Source organism: Phyllobates terribilis, unplaced genomic scaffold, assembly GCF_046119375.1.
Source record: "Phyllobates terribilis strain yellow unplaced genomic scaffold, ASM4611937v1 Scaffold_192__1_contigs__length_3615891, whole genome shotgun sequence".
In the NCBI taxonomy this organism is placed as follows: domain Eukaryota; kingdom Metazoa; phylum Chordata; class Amphibia; order Anura; family Dendrobatidae; genus Phyllobates; species Phyllobates terribilis.
This window is the reverse complement of record NW_027362952.1, coordinates 299,471-309,581: the sequence shown is the minus strand read 5'-3', so window position 1 is coordinate 309,581 and position 10,111 is coordinate 299,471.

Below are 10,111 nucleotides of genomic sequence, written 5' to 3'. Positions count from 1 at the left end.
CATTACTATGTGGCCCTTTCACCTGATATATAGGAGCTGAGTACAGGCGGCTGCTGGGGCCCCTGATACCATTACTATGTGGCCCTTACACCTGATATATAGGAGCTGAGTACAGGCGGCTGCTGGGGCCCCTGATACCATTACTATGTGGCCCTTACACCTGATATATAGGAGCTGAGTACAGGCGGCTGCTGGGCCCTTGATACCATTACTATGTGGCCCTTACCCCTGATATATAGGAGCTGAGTACAGGCGGCTGCTGGGGCCCCTGATACCATTACTATGTGGCCCTTACCCCTGATATATAGGGGCTGAGTACAGGCGGCTGCTGGGGCCCCTGATACCATTACTATGTGGCCCTTACACCTGATATATAGAAGCTGAGTACAGGTGGCTGCTGGGGCCCCTGATACCATTACTATGTGGCCCTTACACCTGATATATAGGAGCTGAGTACAGGCGGCTGCTGGGGCCCCTGATACCATTACTATGTGGCCCTTACACCTGATATATAGGAGCTGAGTACAGGCGGCTGCTGGGCCCTTGATACCATTACTATGTGGCCCTTACCCCTGATATATAGGAGCTGAGTACAGGCGGCTGCTGGGCCCTTGATACCATTACTATGTGGCCCTTACCCCTGATATATAGGAGCTGAGTACAGGCGGCTGCTGGGGCCCCTGATACCATTACTATGTGGCCCTTACCCCTGATATATAGGGGCTGAGTACAGGCGGCTGCTGGGGCCCCTGATACCATTACTATGTGGCCCTTACACCTGATATATAGAAGCTGAGTACAGGTGGCTGCTGGGGCCCCTGATACCATTACTATGTGGCCCTTACACCTGATATATAGGAGCTGAGTACAGGCGGCTGCTGGGGCCCCTGATACCATTACTATGTGGCCCTTACACCTGATATATAGGAGCTGAGTACAGGCGGCTGCTGGGCCCTTGATACCATTACTATGTGGCCCTTACCCCTGATATATAGGAGCTGAGTACAGGCGACTGCTGGGGCCCCTGATACCATTACTATGTGGCCCTTACCCCTGATATATAGGGGCTGAGTACAGGCGGCTGCTGGGGCCCCTGATACCATTACTATGTGGCCCTTACACCTGATATATAGGAGCTGAGTACAGGCGGCTGCCGGGGCCCCTGATACCATTACTATGTGGCCCTTACACCTGATATATAGGAGCTGAGTACAGGCGGCTGCCAGGGCCCCTGATACCATTACTATGTGGCCCTTACACCTGATATATAGGAGCTGAGTACAGGCGGCTGCTGGGGCCCCTGATACCATTACTATGTGGCCCTTACCCCTGATATATAGGGGCTGAGTACAGGCGGCTGCCGGGGCCCCTGATACCATTACTATGTGGCCCTTACCCCTGATATATAGGGGCTGAGTACAGGCGGCTGCTGGGGCCCCTGATACCATTACTATGTGGCCCTTACACCTGATATATAAGGGCTGAGTACAGGCGGCTGCTGGGCCCTTGATACCATTACTATGTGGCCCTTACACCTGATATATAGGAGCTGAGTACAGGCGGCTGCTGGGGCCCCTGATACCATTACTATGTGGCCCTTACCCCTGATATATAAGGGCTGAGTACAGGCGGCTGCTGGGGCCCCTGACACCATTACTATGTGGCCCTTACACCTGATATAAAAGGGCTGAGTACAGGCGGCTGCTGGGGGCCCTGATACCAGTACTATGTGGCCCTTACACCTGATATATAAGGGCTGAGTACAGGCGGCTGCTGGGGCCCCTGATACCATTGCTATGTGGCCCTTACACCTGATATATAAGGGCTGAGTACAGGCGGCTGCTGGGGCCCCTGATACCATTACTGTGTGGCCTTTACACCTGATATATAAGGGCTGAGTACAGGCGGCTGCTGGGGCCCCTGATACCATTACTATGTGGCCCTTACACCTGATATATAGGAGCTGAGTACAGGCGGCTGCTGGGGCCCCTGATACCATTACTATGTGGCCCTTACACCTGATATATAGGAGCTGAGTACAGGCGGCTGCGGGGCCCCTGATACCATTACTATGTGGCCCTTACACCTGATATATAGGAGCTGAGTACAGGCTGCTGCTGGGGCCCCTGATACCATTACTATGTAGCCCTTACACCTGATATATAGGAGCTGAGTACAGGCATCTGCTGGGGCCCCTGATACCATTACTATGTGGCCCTTACACCTGATATATAGGAGCTGAGTACAGGCGGCTGCTGGGGCCCCTGATACCATTACTATGTGGCCCTTACACCTGATATATAGGAGCTGAGTACAGGCGGCTGCCGGGGCCCCTGATACCATTACTATGTGGCCCTTACACCTGATATATAGGAGCTGAGTACAGGCGGCTGCTGGGGCCCCTGATACCATTACTATGTGGCCCTTACACCTGATATATAGGAGCTGAGTACAGGCGGCTGCCGGGGCCCCTGATACCATTACACTGGTGCCTTGTTATTAGGTCAATTCCATTATAAAACATTGTATCCGTCATTGTTGAGCTCTGCTGGGACTCTGTATCCCGCCTGCATTGCATAATGGGGCCCCTGAATACTCTGCACATAAGGGCCCATAGCTCTAATTATGTTGTTTGCAATAGTCGCCCTCCTGCCACCCTGTAATATCGGGTCCCTGCCTGGTGTGCCCCCTATGACTTAATGTCCCCCTGTACGACAGAGGGCACATTCACTCTGTCTGGACCATTATAGTCTATGGCCACGTCAGATCATATGCCCGAATCCCGTTCAGGTAAAGGCTGCAGCCACCGCAGCCATGCTGCCTTCAGTGCCCCGCTCCTCCGCCACTGCCATTCCCCCCAACACCCAGAGCCACAGTGTATGTATATATATATATATATATATATATATATATATACACAAAAAAATAAAGGGAACACTTAAACAACAGAATATAACTCCAAGTAAATCAAACTTCTGTGAAATCAAACTGTCCACTTAGGAAGCAACACTGATTGACAATCAATTTCACATGCTGTTGTGCAAATGGAATAGACAATAGATGGAAATTATTGGCAATTATCAAAACACTCTCAATAAAGGAGTGGTTCTGCAGGTGGGGACCACAGACCACATCACAGTACCAATGCTTTCTGACTGATGTTTTGGTCACTTTTGAATGTTGGTTGTGCTTTCACACTCGTGGTAGCTTGAGATGGACTCTACAACCCACAGAAGTTGCTCAGGTAGTGCAGCTCTTCCAGGATGGCACATCAATGCGAGCTGTGGAAAGAAGGTTTGCTGTGTCTGTCAGCGTAGTGTCCAGAGGCTGGAGGCACTACCAGAAGACAGGCCAGTACACCAGGAGACGTGGAGGGAGCCGTAGGAGGGCAACAACCCAGCAGCAGGACCGCTACCTCCGCCTTTGTGCAAGGAGGAACAGGAGGAGCACTGCCAGAGCCCTGAAAAATGACCTCCATCTGACCACAAATGTGGATGTGTCTGCAAAAACGGTTAGAAACCAACTCCATAAGGGTGGTATGAGGGCCCGACGTCCACAGATGGGGGTTGTACTCACAGCCCAACACCGTGCAGGACGCTTGGCATTTGCCACAGAACACCAGGATTGGCAAAGTGGCAACTGCCGCCCTGTGCTCTTCACAGATGAAAGCAGGTTCACACTGAGCACATGTGACAGACGTGACAGAGTCTGGAGACACCGTGGAGAACGATCTGCTGCCTGCAACATCCTTCAGCATGACCGGTTTGGCAGTGGGTGAGTAATGGTGTGGGGTGGCATTTCTTTGGAGGGCCGCACAGCCCTCCATGTGCTCGTCAGAGGTAGCCTGACTGCCATTAAGTACTGAGATGAGATCCTCAGACCCCTTGTGAGACCATATGCTGGTGCGGTTGGCCCTGGGTTCCTCCTAATGCAGGACAATGCCAGACCTCATGTGGCTGGAGTGTGTCAGCAGTTCCTGCAAGATGAAGGCATTGAAGTTATGGACTGGCCCGCCCGTTCCCCAGACCTGAATCCGATTGAGCACATCTGGGACATCATGTCTTGCTCCCTGGGACCCGTTCAAGCTCCGGAAGGGAGCGAAACGGCCATCGTCCTCTCTCTCACTCCCCCGCAAACCCTTAGGGGTCTCCATCCTATGCCGCCAGACAACATGTATTGTTAGTACTAATAAAGGACATCTTCGGAACTTTTGTTGAGTGCTACCTTTATTTTTGCTTCTGCATTACTAGACTGTTTACTTGGACATGCACCACCATGTATCCGGGAGTTTCATTTCATTGAATGAGAGGTGTATTTAAAGCAGAGGTGGTGCCGGATTTCTTCTCTTTTATTGCTCATTTGACATGTCTTGCTCCATGCACCAATGTCACGTTGAACCACAGACTGTCCAGGAGTTGGCGGATGCTTTAGTCCAGGTCTGGCAGGAGATCCCACAGGAGACCATCCGCAACCTCATCAGGAGCATACCCAGGCGTTGTAGGGAGGTCATACAGGCACGTGGAGGCCACACACAATACTCAGCCTCATCAGGAGCATGCCCAGGCGTTGTAGGGAGGTCATACAGGCACGTGGAGGCCACACACAATACTGAGCCTCATCAGGAGCATGCCCAGGCGTTGTAGGGAGGTCATACAAGCACGTGGAGGCCACACACAATACTCAGCCTCATCAGGAGCATGCCCAGGCGTTGTAGGGAGGTCATACAGGCACGTGGAGGCCACACACAATACTCAGCCTCATCAGGAGCATGCCCAGGCGTTGTAGGGAGGTCATACAGGCACGTGGAGGCCACACACAATACTCAGCCTCATCAGGAGCATGCCCAGGCGTTGTAGGGAGGTCATACAGGCACGTGGAGGCCACACACAATACTCAGCATCATCAGGAGCATGCCCAGGCGTTGTAGGGAGGTCATACAGGCACGTGGAGGCCACACACAATACTCAGCCTCATCAGGAGCATGCCCAGGCGTTGTAGGGAGGTCATACAGGCACGTGGAGGCCACACACAATACTGAGCCTCATCAGGAGCATGCCCAGGCGTTGTAGGGGGGTCATACAGGCACGTGGAGGCCACACAAAATACTGAGACTCATTTTGACTTTTTTTAAGGATATTACATCAAAGTTGGATCAGCCTGTAGTGTGTTTTTCCACTTTAATTTTGGGGGTGACTCCAAATCCAGGCCTCCATTGCTTAATAAATTTGATTTCCATTGATGATTTTTGTGTGATTTTGTTGTCAGAACAAAGTATTCAATGAGAATATTTCATTCATTCAGATCTAGGATGTGTTATTTGATTGTTCCCTTTATTTTTTTGAGCAGTGTATATATAAATATACCAGGATGGGGGATATTAACAGAATTGGGGGACATTACCCCTATAACAGTGTAAGCAGCAGACCCCCTCCCCCTTAACAGGGCATAATGACCACATTTTTTGCTTACATTTTTTTTCTATTTACCTACTCTAAAACCTAGGTACGTCTTATGGTCCGGTGCGTCTTATAGTCCGAAAAATTCAGTATATGCATTCAGTATATATATACTACTAGCTATTGAACCCGTTCTACGCCCGGGTGGACAGCATTTTTATTGGTATATGGTCTCCCATGCTGGTATGTGCTGCCCCCCTCCTTGTATTTGTGCTGTCCCCATCCTGTCCCCACCATCCAATCCTGGTATGCGTGGTACACCTCACCCCCAATCCTAGTATGCTTGACACCCCTCACCCCCAATCCTGGTATGCGTGGCACCCCTCACGCCCTATCCTGGTATGCGTGGCACCCCTCACGCCCTATCCTGGTATGCGTGGCACCCCTCATCCCCAATCCTGGTATACGTGGCACCCCTCATCCCTATCCTGGTATGCGTGGCACCCCTCATCCCTATCCTGGTATGTATGGTACCCCTCATCACTATCCTGGTGTGTATGGTATCCCTCATCCTGGTATGCTTGGTACGCCATCCCTCATCCCGGTATGCATGGCACTCCATCCCTCATCCCCAATCCCGGTATGCGTGGCACCCCTCATCCCCAATCCCGGCATGCGTGGCACCCCTCATCCCCAATCCCGGCATGCGTGGCACCCCTCATCCCCAATCCCGGCATGCGTGGCACCCCTCATCCCCAATCCCGGCATGAGTGGCACCCCTCATCCCAATCCTTGTATGTGTGGCACCCCTCATCCCCAATCCCGGTATGCGTGGCACCCCTCATCCCCAATCCCGGTATGCATGGCACCCCTCATCCCCAATCCCGGTATGTGTGGCACCCCTCATCCCCAATCCCGGTATGCGTGGCACCCCTCATCCCCAATCCCGGTATGCGTGTCATCCCTCACCCCCAATCCCGGTATGCATGGCACCCCTCACCCCCCAATCCCGGTATGCGTGGCACCCCTCATCCCCAATCCCGGTATGCGTGGCACCCCTCATCCCCCAATACCAATATGCGTGGCAACCCTCATCCCCAATCCCAGTATGCGTGGCACCCCTCATCCCCAATCCCGGTATGCATGGCACCCCTCATCCCCAATCCCGGTATGCGTGGCACCCCTCACCCTCAATCCTGGTATGCATGGTCCCCTCACCCCCCAATCCTGGTATGCGTGTTACCCCTCACCCCCCAATCCTGTTATGCGTGTTACCCCTCACCCCCCAATCCTGGTATGCGTGGCACCCCTCACTCCCCAATCCTGGTATGCTTGGCACCCCTAACCCCCCAAATCCTGGTATGCGTGGTACCCCTCACCGCCCAATCCTGGTATGTGTGGCACTCCTCACCCCCCAATCCTGGTATGTGTGGCACCCCTCACCGCCCAATGTTGGTATGCGTGGTACCCCTCACCCCCAATCGTGGTATGTGTGTTACCCCTCACCCCCCAAATCCTAGTATGCGTGGTACACCTCACCCCACAATCCTGGTATGTGTGGTACCCCTCACCCCCAATCTTGGTATGCGTGGTACCCCTCACCCCCAATCCTGGTATGTGTGGTACCCCTCACCTCCCAATCCTGGTATATGTGGTACCCCTCACCCCCCAATCCTGATATATGCATGGTCCCCTCACCCCACAATCCTGTTATGTGTGGCCCCCTCATCCCTTTCACACTGTACACACATACACAAAAAAAAACAGTTATACTCACCTTTCTTCTCTCTACTCCAGCACTGCTGCGTCCTCTTCTGCCGGAGGCCGAGGGAGAAGTGCGGCGCTGGAGCACCGCGCTGTCCGGCGCCATTTTTCTGAAGACACACTGTAAATGTGTCTTCAGTAAAATGGCGCCGGATAGCGCAATGCGCATGCGTCGATCTGACGCCTTCACTCCGCCCCCGGTCTCCAGCGAAGAGAGGCGCCGCGACAACGCTCCTCCCGGTCAGGTAAGTATGTAAGTATGGCGCCGGAGATCGCGGTATGCGTTCAGTGTCTACGCATCCCGCGATCTCCGGCGCCATACACCTCCTCTTACCTGTAACGGCTGGATGCCTGCTTCTCTCTGGAGCCAGGCTGCGCATCACACATGCGCAGTCTATCGAAGCTTCAGACAGAGACACGCATGCCGCCTTATATATACGATGGTAGATCGGCCCACTCAGTTGCACACAGAAGTAGCCACCGGAGCACTGTCTCCTTAAGTCTCTCACTGGTTTATTTGAAGATGCTGCATAAGCCAGTGAAGAGTTAGCAAAAATAAATACGTGCTTTCTGACCTAAGGAAAAACAAAACATAACATACAGCCGTGTTGCTGTGGGGATCTGCCCGCTCAGGAGAACAACCATCCACTAGTTCAGCTTTTCCTTCTCAGGACACAAAGCGCTGGAGTTCCTCTCTACAGCCCTACTGAACACTGAATGCCTTAGAAGGCCGTCTATATATATCCTAGTCCTCACCCAGGGGTGGAGATATGATGAATGACCTCCCAACCCGTTCTATGGTCATTCACAAAAACCCAGCCCTTAAAATAGCCGATTAATCCCTCTCAACACATAGTGTGCTGGTGTAAAACTTATGGGTTTCAAATCACTGAAGCTAATAGCCTCAGTGAAACATACCTCCCCTCCAGCACTTTGCCAGTGACTTTGTCACCATGTATATATAATCAGCATACTGTATATATATTATAAGCATACTGTATATATCCTTTTAAAAGCAGAAGTGTTAATAAATTATTTTTATCAGTTAACAAAATGCAGAGTAAAGTTTGATGGATGAACCAAGATCTCAGTAATAATAATTGTATTTTTTTTTTATTAATAATAGAATAGAAGGGAGGGACAAAACCAGGAACAGAATCAGTAGGCAAACTTATAATCAGGAAAACAGCCGGGGTCAGATACCAGATGATCAGTAACCGCCACGTCTGCGAGCAGTATGAATACCGTGGAGCCTGGTGACAGAGGTGATACTGAGATTGTCCCGGCAGAGATGTAACAGTCAGAAGGCCACCGGTAGATGGTGAAGGTCCTTCTGTACAGCTCCAGCAGTGATGGTGGATCTGCTGGACTTCAGGGAGCTGGATGCGGAGGTTTACCGTCTTTTAGATGTCTCTAGGGGAACGGTGACAACACGCAAATACGCGAGCAGCCCTGGATAATCCACGCCGGCAGGATGATAAGATCCGGCGGAAGATGGAACCTATGAGAAGAGAAGGAAATATAATGTAAGTGATGGGACTCCATATGACATGATACTACTGTGCGGTCACTGTGGCCGGACGGCAGAGGAATCTCATCACACAGAGGTCAGGGATCATCGTCAGCCATCATACATGTGACAATCCCATCACCGACAGATGACATCTGCTCCACATGAATTATTCTCACTGACGACATCACACAACATGGAGATGACTCTCACACTTACCTCGTCTCTTTTTCCCCTTTTTCCCATTTTCTGATTTTTCGTCATCAGCTGGAAATTTTGATCAGAAAAAAGAAAAAAACAACAACTCACTAAAGACATATTGTTATGGGATCTGCTTTGTATCGCTCCTGTATATAGTATATAGATTGTTCTAGTCCTGTCCCCTATAGTCCTGACAATCTGGTATTACACAATAGGGCAGAATAAGTCCTATATACCGGACATGACCTCATATGAGGGGCATTAGATGTGTCACTAATATGGAGCAGTGAGCACCCTGTGTGCCGCCATGTGGTGCATCCCTAATGAGCGATATTCTACTATAGGAGACGATGTCTCATTATGATGGCGGAGGTTACTGGATGCAACAATGTATCACAGAATCCATGATAATACTGTACAAAGTTACAGAAATGGAGACACAGTATGGGCCCATGGGCAAAGTAATTGGGATCCATGGAACATAGATAACATAGGAGACCTATTACAGAAAAACCATGTGGAAATATTTCACCGTTGATGATAACATTCACATTGTTTGTGCTATAGACATGTACATACCTGACAATGGGGACGAGGACGGCAAGCTGGTTATAGCATCGTCTCTAGCAGATTCAGGAGAAGATCCTTTCTGCCTGTTAGGAAGAAGAAAAACGTGTCATTCACAAGTAAATTCAGTATAAATGGGATTGTCTCACTAGAAGAACCCCAACTATAAGGCCTAATAGGACATATGAAAGTCATAGTGGGGAAGTCTCCTGCTCAAAACGACCTTCTATGGAGCAGAGCGGAAAACAACTACCAATAATGGCCAGCAGGTAATACTACATCTGTCCCACAATGTGGGCAATACTAACAATGCCTGACCGGCAGCAATTATGGGCTGTTATCTCCAGCGGATTCTGAAGCCAAAAGCGCAATGACCGCTGATCATGTGGCGGTGGATGCTGCATTCGATATGATGGTATTTATGTCCTATATTTGGTGTTGTGCACATATATTAGTCTGGAGCTCCCAGTAATGACTCCACAATCTACTCACATTTCTGAGATGTTTCTGCTGGATGCCGGGGTACACTCTGGAGGGGACTTGATAACGGTGGTACAGAGCTAAATAAGGACAAAAATAAGATATGAAATTCTATTTTTTACTTTTAGAGGTCTTTTTATGTATTCTGGATTTATTGATCACTTACTTTAGAAAGCCTTTTAGAGGATGTTGT